This window comes from Rhineura floridana, chromosome 3 (assembly GCF_030035675.1).
Source record: "Rhineura floridana isolate rRhiFlo1 chromosome 3, rRhiFlo1.hap2, whole genome shotgun sequence".
Classification (NCBI taxonomy): domain Eukaryota; kingdom Metazoa; phylum Chordata; class Lepidosauria; order Squamata; family Rhineuridae; genus Rhineura; species Rhineura floridana.
The window spans coordinates 187,474,065-187,488,510 of NC_084482.1; the positions used below are offsets into that span (position 1 = coordinate 187,474,065).

At 42.7% G+C, this 14,446-nt stretch overlaps 1 protein-coding gene and 1 pseudogene across 1 annotated transcript in view; both read left to right on the forward strand.

Annotated features, from left to right (window-relative positions):
- The first annotated feature begins 10,482 nt into the window (after positions 1-10,482).
- LOC133382481 (5S ribosomal RNA) lies at positions 10,483-10,601 on the forward strand (annotated as a pseudogene).
- A 639-nt stretch (positions 10,602-11,240) lies between these two features.
- The window catches only part of ACOX2 (acyl-CoA oxidase 2), a 57,155-nt gene continuing 53,949 nt past the window's right edge, over positions 11,241-14,446 (forward strand). The window contains exon 1 of the mRNA XM_061618769.1: positions 11,241-11,428. The gene's annotated coding sequence lies outside the window, so the exon portion shown is untranslated. The remainder of the gene's footprint in view (positions 11,429-14,446) is intronic.

Consider the following 14,446-nt stretch of genomic DNA (forward strand, 5'->3'; position numbering starts at 1 on the left):
TGTTCGAACCGTCTGATCCCTGTTACCAATCTGGCTGCTGCATTTTGCACAAGCTGCAGTTTCTGAACCATCTTCAAAGGCAGCCCCACGTAGAGTGCATTGTAGTAATCTAACTTGGAGGTTACCAGAGCATGGACAACTGAAGCCAGGTTATCCCTGTCCAGATAGGGGTGTAGCTAGGCCATCAACCAAAACTGGTAGAAGGCACTCCGTGCCACCGAGGCTACCTGAGGCTCAAGTGACAAACATGGTTCTAGGAGAACCCCCAAGCTATGAACCTGCTCCTTCAGGGGGAGTGCAACCCCATCCAGGACAGTTTGGACATCCACCATCCGGTCAGAAGAACAACCCACTAGCAGCATCTCAGTTTTGTCTGGATTGAGCCTCAGTTTATTACCCCTTATCCAGTCCATTGTTACAGCCAGGCACTGGTTCAGCACATTGACAGCCTCACCTGAAGAAGATGAAAAGGAGAAATAGAGCTGTGTGTCATCAGCGTACTGATGGCAACACACTCCAAAACTCTGGATGACCACACCCAACAGTTTCATGTAGATGTTGAACAGCTTGGATGGCTTTAAAAGAAGATTAGACTAATTCATGGAGGACAAGGCTATCAATGGCTACTAGCCATAATGGCTGTGCTGTGCCACCCTAGTCAGAGGCAGCATGCTTCTGAAAACCAGTTGCCGGAAGCCTCAGGAGGGGAGAGTGTTCTTGCACTCGGGTCCTGCTTGAGGGCTTTCCCCAGGCACCTGGTTGGCCACTGTGAGAACAGGATGCTGGACTAGATGGGCCATTGGCCTGATCCAGCAGGTTAGTGTAATTAGGATTTCCAGGTAAGTGTAATTAGGATTGCAGGCTTAATGACATATTCACTAATAGGCAAAAAACCTTGCGGTTTAAGAACGTACCTATAGCCCACAGATATTTCTATGAAACTTTAAAAAGCAGGGAAATTAGGCAGCTATAATGAATGCACCAGTGGAGCAGGAGACCTGAACTCCTCTCTGAGATATTGGACTGCCCTACAAATTTGTCAGAATGCAAACACCATTTGGGTTGGTCTTTCACAGTCCAATCCACTTGCTGTGTAGCTTGGAAGAATTTGGTAACGTGTCTCTGAGCATGTGGTGAGTGGTGGCAACACCTGCCATCTCCAAAGATAGAGAATTATATTTGTGTATGGTTTTTGGTGTTCTTCTTACTTTGCTTCTTTCCCGTCTTACTAATGTTTCTACAGAGAATCTAAAGTAGAAAATTTTATTTTCCTCATTATTCATCCCAGAAATCTGTGTCAAATTTATTTTATTAATTTCAAAGCCTTTTTATTGGTCAATGTCATATGATGGTGCAGACAGCCTTTTGTGTTTCAAATTGGAGATTATGTTCTATTTCTATTTTGGGTCCATTAACAGTGGAATCTGAAACTGCAGTTTGATGTAAAATCAGACTGATTCCAATAATTTGCTACTTCAGCAATGACTCTTAGCTGTGGGGGAAAAGAGGATGCATGTTTTCAGCCTGCTATGTTTAAACCACTTAATTTAAGGCTAGGTGGGTGCAGACAATTAAAAACATAGAGCATACCTAGAATTTTGCTAGAATATATTTCACCTCCCACTGTTTTATCTTGTGCAAATTGAGACACTCCTGAGGTCCACTAGAGACTATTCTGCAGAAGTCAATGCCATTATTCCACAACTATGTTTGGAGTTTTTTTAGTGCAAATTTTGCTCTGCTTCACATATTCACAGAAATAGAAACAAAAGAAAATGATTTCCTATAAAAAATTTTTTCACTAAAATTGCAAAGTAAATCAGACATATTTAAAGTGACCATCTGAACTATATCAACTGTCTTAATGTTGCTTCCTCCCTGCTAAAACAAGATCAGCACAGCACATGTCTTCTTTCTGTTCTTTGGGCTGATTGCAGGTGTTGCCACCACTCACCATATGCTCAGAGGCACATGTTACCAAATTCTTGCAAGCTACACAGCAAGTGGATTGGACTGTGAAAGACCAACCCAAATGGTGTTTGCATTCTGACAAATTTGTAGGGCAGTCCAATATCTCAGAGAGGAGTTCAGGTCTCCTGCTCCCCTGATGCATTCACTATAGCTGCCCAATTTCCCTCCTTTTTAAAGTTTGATAGAAATATATGTGGGCTATAAGTACGTTCTTAAACTGCAAGGTTTTTTGCCTATTAGTGAATTTATCTACCTTGGACACTAGCCATCCTCTTATGGCATGGTGCAAATATGGGAGCTGCTTCTTCAGATCTTTGGAAGCTTCATTTTTGCCTACTTAGGGGGGGAGGTTCTTGTTTCCCATTTCTGCCTTAAGAACAACAAAGGAGTCATAGGAGATAGATGGGCTGTGGATCATCAAAGTTCCTATACAAAACCCCAAAACAGCATGAACAGATAAATGTAACTAAGCAGTACAGGTATTTAAATTCATTTCTCAGAGTTCTGCATGGGCCTTTTTCCGTTCAGTGAAAGCTGCCTTATGCTAGATCAAACTGTTTGCCCATCTAGTCCGGTATTGTCTTCTCTGACTGTCAGCAGCTCTCCAGGGTGTGAGGCAGAGGTATCCCCCATCACCTGTTACCAGATCCATTTTTCATTGGAAATACTAGGGATTAAACCCGGGATGTTCTGCATGCAAAGTGTGTGCTCTACTGTTGAGTTTTGTTCCTTCCCCAATACAAACACACAAGATCTGTAGATCCTGAGCCAATTATTGCTGTCTCCAATAATCAGAGCTACTGCAGTCTCTGACCTTTAGACTGTACTAGATGTTTTTTCTGTTATTGACTTGTTCAATACCTTAATTCGACTGTCTCTTCAGAAAGGCACACAAATGATTAACACTGTTGTGTCAGCGACTGCTTTTGCTTTTCAGTCAATGGGACTTACCACCAAATCTGTATTTCCTGAGGCTCCAAGTGCCAGCTGGCCACTGTGTGATTAGTTTGGCTTAATGCAGTGGTTCTCAAACTTTTTTGGTTCGTGGCGCACTGTAAAACATATAAAAATTTTCTGGCGCACTTCATGTACAAAATTTATATATATATTAATTGATCATGGATGTAATAAATCTCTATACAAATGGGTTTCTTCTCATTTTTAAAATATACTTTCATAATATTCGCAGCACACTTAGTCACCTCTTGCGGCACACCAGTGTGCCGCGGCGCACCATTTGAGAATCACTGGCTTAATGGATACAGATTCATGGGGGAAGTGGTGTAGAACTTCCTCCTATACAAGCTCCACAACAGCTCTCTACAGTATGCAAATTCCTAGCTATACATTGTGCAAGCGTGATTTTCAGCATATAAGAATACTCATATCACCAGTATTGAAGAAAGATTCTACTGCTTGCCCAGTTGGATTCTATACGTGGAACGAAGGAGGGGAGGTGTGCCATTTTGTCTTGATCCAGGGCTGTCTCCTCAGGTGCAAACTCACCATATTAGGTAAGCCAAGGTACTGCCACCCATCTGGAATATGGGGTAGAGAGAAAAATGCTGGCTTACCTCATTGATCTGACATAATGTATGTTAAGTTCTTGAATACTCTAAAGAACTATATTAACACTCAAGTGGTGGTGTTATAATCCTAATACACAACAGAAGATCTCTCTAAAATCCATAACCATTATTTTTCTAAAAAAACAGGTCATAGTTTCACCATCTCCACTTCCAAGGTGATATCTACAGCATACATTTACAGCATATTGCTTCCTCCAAATAATTCTGTGAGTTGTAGTTTGTTAAGGACGAATTGTAGCTCTTTGAGAGGTAAACTATAGTTTCCAGGATTCTTTGGTGAGATGCCATGTGCTTTAAATGTATGATGTGGATGTGACCCAAGTCTGTATAAAAGGTAGTGCATCACAATGGTTAGAGTACTTGGGATTTGGCTGTGGGAAACACCAGTTCAAGCCTCTCTTTGTTCAACCATGAAGTTCACTGAGCAGTGTTGGGCAATTAATTATATTTCACCCCATCAGGGGGATGATGAAAATAAAAGGAAACAAGTGTTGTATGGTTCCCATACTGCATGTCTGTGGTGAGGATAATTCATTTCCCAAAATAACATGTAGGCTGCATACACACCATATGTTTAAAGCGGATGACTTTCCCAAAGAATCTGGGAACAGCAGTTTGTTAGGGGTGCTGGGAATTGTAGCTCTGTGAGGGGTAAACTACAGTTCCTTGGATTCTTTGGGGGATGTCATGTGCTTTAAACATATGGTGTACATGCAGCCATATTTCCACCATAAAAATGACTGCCATATTGGAAAAGGAATTCCCCCTTCCGCTAGGTCAGATTGGCCAGTGACTCTACTTGTACATGTTACATTTTACTCCATTTTGCTTGTTATCTCTTTCTGTAACATGGTACAGCTCACTTGTTTAGCTAAGTCATCAAGTGATAACTGCTCTCTGTGGTTATGTTTTCCCTTAGCTGCTTGGTCTAGGGGAAAGTTTTTCAGGCAAAAGAAATACATTGTGTTTGAACCATGCCTACTCAGAAATAGGTCCTATTAAATTCAGTGGAGCTTACTCTAAGGCAAGTGGGATTAGGGTTGCAGTACTTTTAAAGAAGACATGTGTTGGCAATTTGCAATATAATCTTATGACTATTTATTCAGAACCAATTTGCAACAGGATTTTTTCCTAGGAAATGTTTACAATCTGTTACTCCAGGTCAGTGTGCACAGGACTGTCATGCCAGTTGAGCAATAGTTTTTAAGTAATCATTGTCTAGAGAAGAATGTAGCAAGCGACCTGGGGGTATACATGCGTATTCAATGACCAGTGAGAATCCTGCACATCCAAGGCTCAACTGGCACAATTGTCCTATGGACATTGACCTTGGAATAAACCTCACTGAACATAGTGCAAATACATCCTGGGAATAAACCCTATTGCAGATTGCTTCTGCATAAACTGGCAAAGGGTTGCATTGCAAATTTTTGGTGCCTGATTTGAGTGATTAATAACTAGCACTACAGTGCAATCATCTGAACAGGTTGAAATTCAGATTGTCAATTTTTGAGTCCAAAGGTTTTGATACCATAGGTGAGACCAAGAGCTAGAGGCTGGATGGGGCCAGGAAAGATTGATACTTTGCACTCATGGACACTGTGTAAAATGCCCCCAGCCACCTTCACATGCTGTCTTCCAAATAATGTGTCCAGCACCACATTGGAGTACATTGCATAAGTACAAGATGTAAGCATGCATAATCCTTAATAATTAGCTGACATGCATGAGTCTGGCAGCCGGGCTATTAGAAATAATGAAGGCAGAGTCCATTCTTTAAAATATTGGATGTACTAACATTCAGGAAAGCAGCTAGGAGTCCCAGAGGGCAGTTTTAGATTTAATGGGCTTAAGTTATAGGCGGCTAGATTTTGGTTGAACATTCTGAGAAATGTCTTAACAGTAATAGCAGTTCAACAATGAAACCCATTACCTGGGTTGGCATTTTTCTTGCTATAAGTCTTTAAGCAAAGACTGGGTGATCATCCACTGGGGATGGTCTACCTCTGGATTTCCTGCCCTGGGCAAGAGGATGGAATAGGTGGTTTATAAGATCTCCTCCAACTCTGATTCTGTGTAGATGGGGGAAATTGGCAGCTCCCTACCCCCCACCCCCACCGCCCTGGGCTCCTACTGGGAGGGAGGGATAGAAATAAAATAAATAAATAAATAAAAATGCACCCACACCCTAGAAGAAGCCTCCACTTAAGTTGTTTTCATGACAATTTTTAATAATAGCTCAGAAACTATTAATAACTGTTTCTGGCCTTGCTGAATCTGATAATTAAAGGGCATTTGTTTCCACTTGCCTTCATCCAAATCCACAGTTATGCAGACAGGATAAATCCTTTGTATCCTTATGAAGTGGCTTAGATTGGCCTTGTACAAAAATGATCTGAAGAAAATAATAATCCTGTCCTTTCCCTTTTAGTTTTTGTTGTTGTTATATGCCTTCAAGTCGATTACGACTTATGGCGACCCTATCAGTGACCTCCATTAGCATCTATTGTAAACTACACTGTTCAGATCTTGTAAGTTCAGGTCTGTGGCTTCCTTTATGGAATCAATCCATCTCCTGTTTGGCATTCCTCTTTTTCTTCTCCTTTCTGTTTTTCCCAGCATTATTGTCTTTTCTAGTGAATTAGGTTTTTTCATTATGTGTCCAAAGTATAATAACCTCAGTTTCATCATTTTAGCTTCTAGTGATAATTCTGGTTTAATTTGTTCTAACACCCAGTTATTGGTCTTTTTCGCAGTCCATGGTATGCGCAAAGCTCTCCTCCAACACCACATTTCAAATGAGTTGATTTTTCTCTTACCTGCTTTTTTCACTGTCCAACTTTCACATCCATACATAGAGACCGGGAATACCATGGTCTGAATGATCCTGACTTTAATGTTCAGTGGTACATCTTTGCATTTGAGGACCTTTTCTAGTTCTCTCACAGCTGCCCTCCCCAGTCCTAGTCTTCTTCTAATTTCTTGACTATTATCCCCATTTTGGTTAATGACTGTGGCAAGGTATTGATAATCCTTGACAAGTTCAATGTCCTCACTGTCAACTATGAAGTTACATAAATCTTCTGTTGTCATTCCTTTAGTCTTCTTGACGTTCAGGTGTAGTCCTGCTTTTGTGCTTTCCTCTTTAACTTTCATCAGCATTCGTTTCAGATCATTACTGGTTTCTGCTAATAGTATGGTATAGTCTGCATATCTTAAAATATTGATATTTCTCCCTCCAATTTTCACACCTTCTTCATCTTGGTCCAATCCAGCTTTCCGTATGATACGTTCTGTGTATAGATTAAACAAATAGGGTGATAAAATGAAAGAACACCCTTTTCTATTGGGAACCAATTGGTTTCTCCATATTCTGTCCTTACAATAGCCTCTTGTCCAGAGTATAGGTTGTACATCAGGACAATCAGACGCTGTAGCACCCCAATTTCTTTTAATGTACAAATGCTAAATGGAAAAATGAAGGCCTGGCAAAAGGAACGCTTTTGAGCAGCCATCAAGTTTGTCTGAACTAATCTTATGGAAACTAGCAGAGATTTGCTTTGGAGAAGCAACAGTTTCACTGATCAGAAAATCAGATTAAATTATAGGTACCGATTAAGAGAAATTGGTGTGGGAGAGCAGCTGATGGAAGGTCACTGCTGAATGTTTGCATCATGGCAGGGATCCCTTTTGGGGAATCTTCACCCTCTCTAAACTCTGACAGTGGCCAGCCGGATGCCTATGGGAAGCCTGCAAGCATGACCAGAGTGCAATAGCATTTCCCCCACTTGTGATTTCCATCAACTGGTATTTGATGCAAATTACACTTATCTTACAATTATGAAGTTCCCTTATCTACATTAGCTCTTAAAGCTATTACAGAAGCCCTGTCCAGATACCCTGCATCTGGATACTCTGAGCAGCTGCTGAGGCTAAGTACCCTTGCAAGGCTACTGGCACTGATGCCTAAAAAGGGGTTTGTTAGGTGGCAGACTGCTACCAGCCACTGTTTAAAACAGGACTGGAGAGGGAAACCTTTGGCCCTCCAGATATTGCTGGACTACAGCTCCCATCATCCCTCCCCACTGGCCATCCTTGGTGGGGCTGATGGGAATTGGAGTCCAACAGCATCTGGAGGACCACAGACTTCCCAGCTCCAGTTTAAAATAAGGGAGGGCAACCTTAGGCCCGGGATCCAAATGTGGCCTTCCGGACCCCAGGACTCTCCTCAGTCCACATCCTTCATTGGCCTCTTTGAGTGCTTTTGCCTGGCTAGAATGTGTGCTTGAACTGCGGTGAGGCCTCTTGCTTGTCTGGATGGAGAGATGGGTGAAGAAACTTCTTGATGTTTGTACAGCAGGAATGTAGCCTACTGTATAAAGCAGAGGTGGTGGGAATCTTTTGGCCCTCCAGAAGTTGCTGAACTACAACTCCCATCAGCCAATGGCCCCACATGATAAGTGTAGTTCTGACTGCAACATCTGGTCATAGGTTCCCCACATCTGGTATAAAGAATAAGAGTCATATCTGTTGCTCTGCCCACTTTATTGCCTTAGGCCCCTCCTACACTGGCATGTGGACCTCACAAGGTTGCCTGTGAGAGACTGTGGCCCTCTGGCTGAGGTTCTCCACTCCTGATTTAAAAATTCCCACAATGCCCTGTAGCAATGCTATGTCCAATGCTTTGGGTCATTATGGGAAAATTTAAATGTTGACTGGAAGAGTAGCTGCTGCCAGGTAAGCCTGCTGTGCTCACAGGCACAGAAGAGGGCCCATGGAAGGCACTACATTTAGGCCCCTTCAAGTCTGGAGTCAGGGAGTTTCCTTCTCCCTATGGTTGCAGAATTATGATGGTTTTGAGATGATGGTCACATGATAGGATACAGTGGTGCACAATGGTGGAATTATTCTTTGATGGGAAAGAGTCAGCTACAAGAAGGAGTTTAGGGTGGCTCCTGCGCCTTCAATAGTAGTGTAACGACAAGGTTACTGGGCCATTAATAGTAGTGCGAAAGGGGACATTTCAGCAGGTTGCACTTGCATGACAAACAATATTAAAGGTGAAGGAGCCTTGTCTTCTTTTGCGTCTGGCCATCCTGTCATGGAACAGTGCTGAAACATTGGTTTAAAGTCAACACAGCCATTCTATGAAAATAAAGCAAGAGAAAGGGAAAAATAATCTACAGATCAGGTTTATGACTGTGCCTTAGCTGCCTCAGTGGTTGACTCTGCTCCACTTGCAATAAAACTCCATGCTATTAAGGCGTGACAGCACGGCACTGCACTGCTGTTGTAGTTACTGGGCTGATAAGCAGCACCGTGTCAAAGGTCAACAACCTTTCCCCACCTTCACAGCTTGGAAGCCCTACTGTCTGTGTAAAAGCTGCATGATGGGCAAAAAATTAAACAGGTGCAGCTTTTTCTCAGCACAGAGATGCTATGGTGGGGTGTTGCATAAACCTCCTGTCTGACCTCCCATCTTAATCCGGGCATGTACTGATATTGCTAGCTAAGGCCAGACATCAGAAGCTAGGTGGATGATCACCAGAAACAGGGCTTTTTCTGCTGTGGTGTCTGATAATGAAATGCCCTCCCAGTCATACTTGCCTGGTGCCCACCCTATGGTATTTTAATGGTAGTTCTCCCAAGCTTTTGGTGGGATGCAATTGTGGAATAGTTTGACTATTTATTAATACTGATTAATCACAGAAGTGGAAGGGACTTCAAAAGTCATCTAGTCCAATCCGCTGCTACAGCATCCCTGGTAGGTGGCTATCCAGCCTCTGCTTAAAAGTCTCTTAATGAAGAACAGTCCACCACTGTTCAAGCCAGTCTGAGGGTAGAAACACACTCACTGTTCTGCTCATTCCAGTGCATCTCCACCTCTCTCTTTTGAAAACAGGGGCACATGTCAGCTTGAGTGCATTTTTTAAAAAATTCGGCATCAAAGAGATTTCACAACTGATCAGCAAATCAACCCATTCCCCCTCCAAGTGTGGCTCATGGAAACGCTTTAATCTGGTGACTATTGTGTTTACAGTCTGACTCTGTTCTATTATCAAACAGCTTCTACTATCAAGAAATTCTTCTTAATGTTTAGTCTAAATTCTTTTTTTTCCCCTTGTAATTTGAACCTGCTCATTTAGCCCCTATCTTCTGGGGCAACAGGAAACAAGTTTGTTCCATCAAACTGGGGGGAGTAGGAAATACTTGAGGAACAGCGCTCACTACCCCTTGGAGTTGTCCCAGCAGCAAGTTCCTCACTAGCGAGGGTGTTTAGGGATATAGGAAACTTCCTATATTGAGTTAGAGCACTGGTCTTTCCAACTCAACACTGCTGAATGATGGTAGCTCCCCAGGTTCCAGGAAAGAGTTTTCCTCAGCTAGAGTAACCGGATGTGAAAGAGTACAGAAGTCCTTCATCTTTACCTGCTGAAATTTCCTGTTCTCCATACCTTCTTCTACACCAGGGTTGGGAACATCAGGCACAAGAGCCAATTGTAGCCCTCCAGGCCTCTCTTTCTGGCCCTTTGGACTCTCCCCAGCCACATCCTCTCTCCCCAGGCAACACCTCTCACTGGGCTTGCCTTGCACCTTTCAGGAGTTTTTGCCTGGCTGGAATGTGTCCTTGAATTCTGATGCCTCTTTGTTGGTTGGATAGTGGACAGAAAGGTGTGCGCAGAAACTAGAAGCTTACATTAATTGCTGTGCTCCCTTTTGCCTCTGGCCCTTGGAAGGTTGCCTAGAAAGGAATGTGGCCCTTGGGTTGAAATAGGTGTCCACTGCTATTCTACACCTATTAAAAAGACTCATTTTTTATCTAGCTATTTTATTCTCAGCCCTACCTGGAGATGCCAGGGATTGAACCTGGGGCCCTTTGAGTGCAAAACATGTCTTTTACCACTGAGGTATAGTCTTTCCCATCTATGGCCATACTACCCTGAACACACCCCATCTCGTCTGATCTCGGAAGCTAAGCAAGGTCAGGCCTAGTTAGTACTTGCATGAGAGATCGCCTGGGAATACCCGGTGCTGTAGGCTTAGAGGAAGGCAATGGTAAACCACCTTTGAATACTTCTTATCATGAAAACCCTATGAATACATGCAAAAAAGATTCATAGGGTTGCCATAAGTCATAATCGACTTAAAGGCACATTAACAATGACATAGTTTTCCCCCAAGGATTGTGGCCTAAGGCACAATTTCTCACACTTCAGCTGCTGGGGTAGTTGTTTTGTTGTTGCTACCTTATTATAAGGCAATCATGTTTTTCTAGTAGAACATAAACCCCAAGGACCATCACCCTCTTGGCTTTTATAGCTGCTGAGAAGGCATGAATACAACAGCAGGTGGCTTTTAAAAAACCCACAATCTTCATTAATGTGTAGGATTCCCCTCCAGCAACGTGCTATTTAAAAAAAAATGTAATTCTAAAAATTGTTGCAAGCTGTCCTAAGCAGCACTGTTTCTATAAGTGGAAGGGTGGCATATAAATTATCCTGTGATAAAATAAAATAGTGGAGGCAATGGGGCTCACGTATTGACCCTTGGTATGTGTGTTATTATCAGCATGCCCTTGTTTTCATCATCTCTGAAACGGAGGGGATGAACTCAGCCCCTAAGAGCGCCAGCAGGTGAAACGGCGCGTTTCCAAACTCTTGGGAGTAGCTTTGGCATTCTGACCGGAAGGAGGCAGTGGCGACATGCACCTGTCCGCTCAGCCAGTGCTATAGAGACGGAGGAGGGAACACCATAGAGATCTGCCAAAGTAAGGCTTGTGCAACTGAAAACTTCGCAGGCAATCGGCCGTGGAAGTTTCTCAGTCCTCCGCTCTTATACCCTGGGAGAACTCCCCTTTGCGAAGGGCGGTAAGTCACTTTGTGGTCTTATAAATGAGCGAGCCGTCGCTGGGACGACGCGTGCATGAGACTGCGGGGTTTAGATCAATTTTTCTAAGGAACTGAGCCTGCTTTGAACATTTTCCTGGAAGTTAAGCCTTACTGAAGTCGGGACTTAACTTCTGAGTAGACATGTGATGATAGGGTTGCGCCGCGAAAGTGTCATAGGGGCATTTGTCAATCTGGCTCCTTATTGAGGAGAGTTACCTTTGCTCGTCAGAAACAACAAAAATGAGTCTCTTTGTCTCTCTCTCTCTCTCTGTTTGTTTGGCCACTGTTCATAACATAATTATCACCGTCCGTAGTTTTCTGCACTTCATTTCCTTGTTACCTCACTGTTTACAATTCCTCCCGTCCCACCCGCCCCCAAAATCTGCAACTCGGAGTAATACTTCATGCATCTGAGGAAGCGGCCTATGGTCCATGGAAGCTTATTCCATAATAGCTTTGTAAAAAAAGTTTTAAGGTGCTTTTTAAACGATCTTTTTTCTGGATTTTGTGTGTGTGAAGTTTCAGTGAGATCAGGGATAGGGAAATGCCCTTTCAGTTTTAAAGTACACATGTCCAAGAAAGACTTTCAATGACAATAATAATAATTTGTGATGTTGTAACTTGATGTTGACTACCTTCGAAAGGAGAAACAGGTACCTTGGGAGTTACAAGAGCTGTCATTTAACTTATGCAAGAAGGTGTAGTTAGTATGAAATCTCTAATGTCAGTCGGTATAAAGGTTTGAGGTTTTGCAATAACTGCCATGTAAGTAGAACAGTTCGTTTTATATACTAAGACAGATATCTTTACACACACACACAGAGCTAGCTAGCTATTAAGTCAATAACTTAAGGCAGGGGTGGGTAGAAGGTAGACTGGGATCTACTGAGAGATCTCAGATTTGCAGTAGATCAGCAAAAATTCTTACTTCCAAATGCTTAGCAGCACCAGCAGCACCACCCCCATCCCCAATAGGCTGATGAAATGAAGAAAGCTTGGAAACTAGGGGTGGATTTTTGAAAGGATGGTGAGCGCAGTTCTGGTACTGAAAACAAATTTCTGGATTGAAATATGCTCAGAAGCACCCTGATCCTGAAATCACCCCATTCACCCACCGCTGTTTTGCACCTGGTTCCAGTTGGTGGACCTTGGAGTTCTAGTAAAACAACAACAACCCCCAAAGTAGATCTTAGAAACCTGAAGTCTACCCACCCTGGCGTAATAGAACTGACTTGTTCAGAGGCAGCAAACCTCTCTGATTACTGTGCTGCTGGACAAACAGAGTGGAATGGGTGATCAGCTGGTAGGGCAGGGCCTACTACTGGATCACAGATTGGGGAGGTTGCAAAAGCAGCATTACTGACATGCAAATACACAAAAGGCAGTGTTGGCCATCATCTTGAATGGCTTTAAAAGAAGACTAGACAAATTCATAGAGGATAAGGCTATCAGTGGCTACTGACCATTATGGCTGTGTTCTACCTCTACTCTTGGAGGGAGTATGCCTCTGAATTAGAGATGGAAAGATCTGTCAATTTCAATTCTCAGTTTTTCATTTTCAGTTCTCCACATTTTTGCAGTAATCTGCTATTTAAAAAAAACTCATGAAAATTCTCCAGCATTTTAGTGTAAATTTATCCTAATAAACAGGAGGCAATTTTAAGTACTGTACACATTTTTATAAACAATTTCTCATCATATAATGCATTTTTGTATGTTGTTCATTTTTATGTCCAATTTCCCCTAACATAATGTATTTTTGTAAACATTGTTTGGTTTGCAAACTGCCTTGTGAGATTCACATAAGTGCAAATTTTGAAGGATGGCTGTGTTTTGGATTTTGTGTTGTCTCAGAAAGTGCAAATTTGATAGAATCGGCTTGATATGTAAACTGAATTGAATTTCTCGCCCATCCCTACTGGTTGCTGGGAATCACAGAGTTCTGCTGCACTCAGGTCCTGCTTGCAGGCTTCCCATAGGCATCACGTTGGCCACTCTGAGAACAGGATGCTAGACTAGATTGGCCATTGTTCAAATATATGATAAAAAGGGTCTGAAAATGCATGTTTGGGCTAAAGATGGGTCCCAAGTTGAAAACTATTGTCCATCTGGCTGGCCACTGTTGCAGACAGAGTATTGCCCTAGTCGGACTATTGACCTGATGCAGCAGGACTTTCTGTTACATTGTTTTTGGCAAGAAAAATTTTATTGGCTGAATTTCAATTTAAAGTACAGCATGCTCTCTCTAGTGCAGACTGCATAACTTGTGACCCACTAAAATGGATGCAGGGCCCACTGGTGCCTGATAAATTTGTTGGTGCTGTCAGCCCAGGTCTGCAAAAATGGAAAAGTTGCCCACACCTGTCAGGCCTGTATGGATGGCTGGTGAGCTGCACTTCGTGCAACGGGTCACAACTTACGCAGGCACCCACAAGTCATTTTTTATTCTGTCAGCTGATGTTCAACAACCTTCTGCTTCTTTAACAGCTTTGTAAATAAGCCCACAAAAGTTCTAGCCTGCCAAAAAACCCACAAAAAACCCCACATAGCCTGCATTTTCGTATTGATGATAGAAGAGCAGTAGAAGTTGCTAGCCTCTTAGCAGGCTAGTTAAAAAATTGCCTTCTGCCAAGGAGACTGACAGAAGAAGACTAGAACAATACATCATTTATCTACCAGCATGCTCATTTACCTGCACTGAATATTTAGTTGCCTGTGAGTACCAGGTACAACCAGTACTAAGAGTACTGTGAGGGGAACGGAGTAGTATTGAGCTGAAAGAGGATCACACACAATTTTTTCTAACTGAAAAGGTTTTGGCGGGGAAATCTTAGCTTTTGGGTGTATAGCATAGGACAGGTGTGGGGAACCATTGGCCCTCCAGATGTTGCAGAACATCAGCTCCTATCATCCCCGGCCATTGGCCATGCATGCTGGGGCTGGTGGGAGCTGTAGTTCAGTAACATCTGGAGCACCAAAAGTTCCCCACCCCTAGTA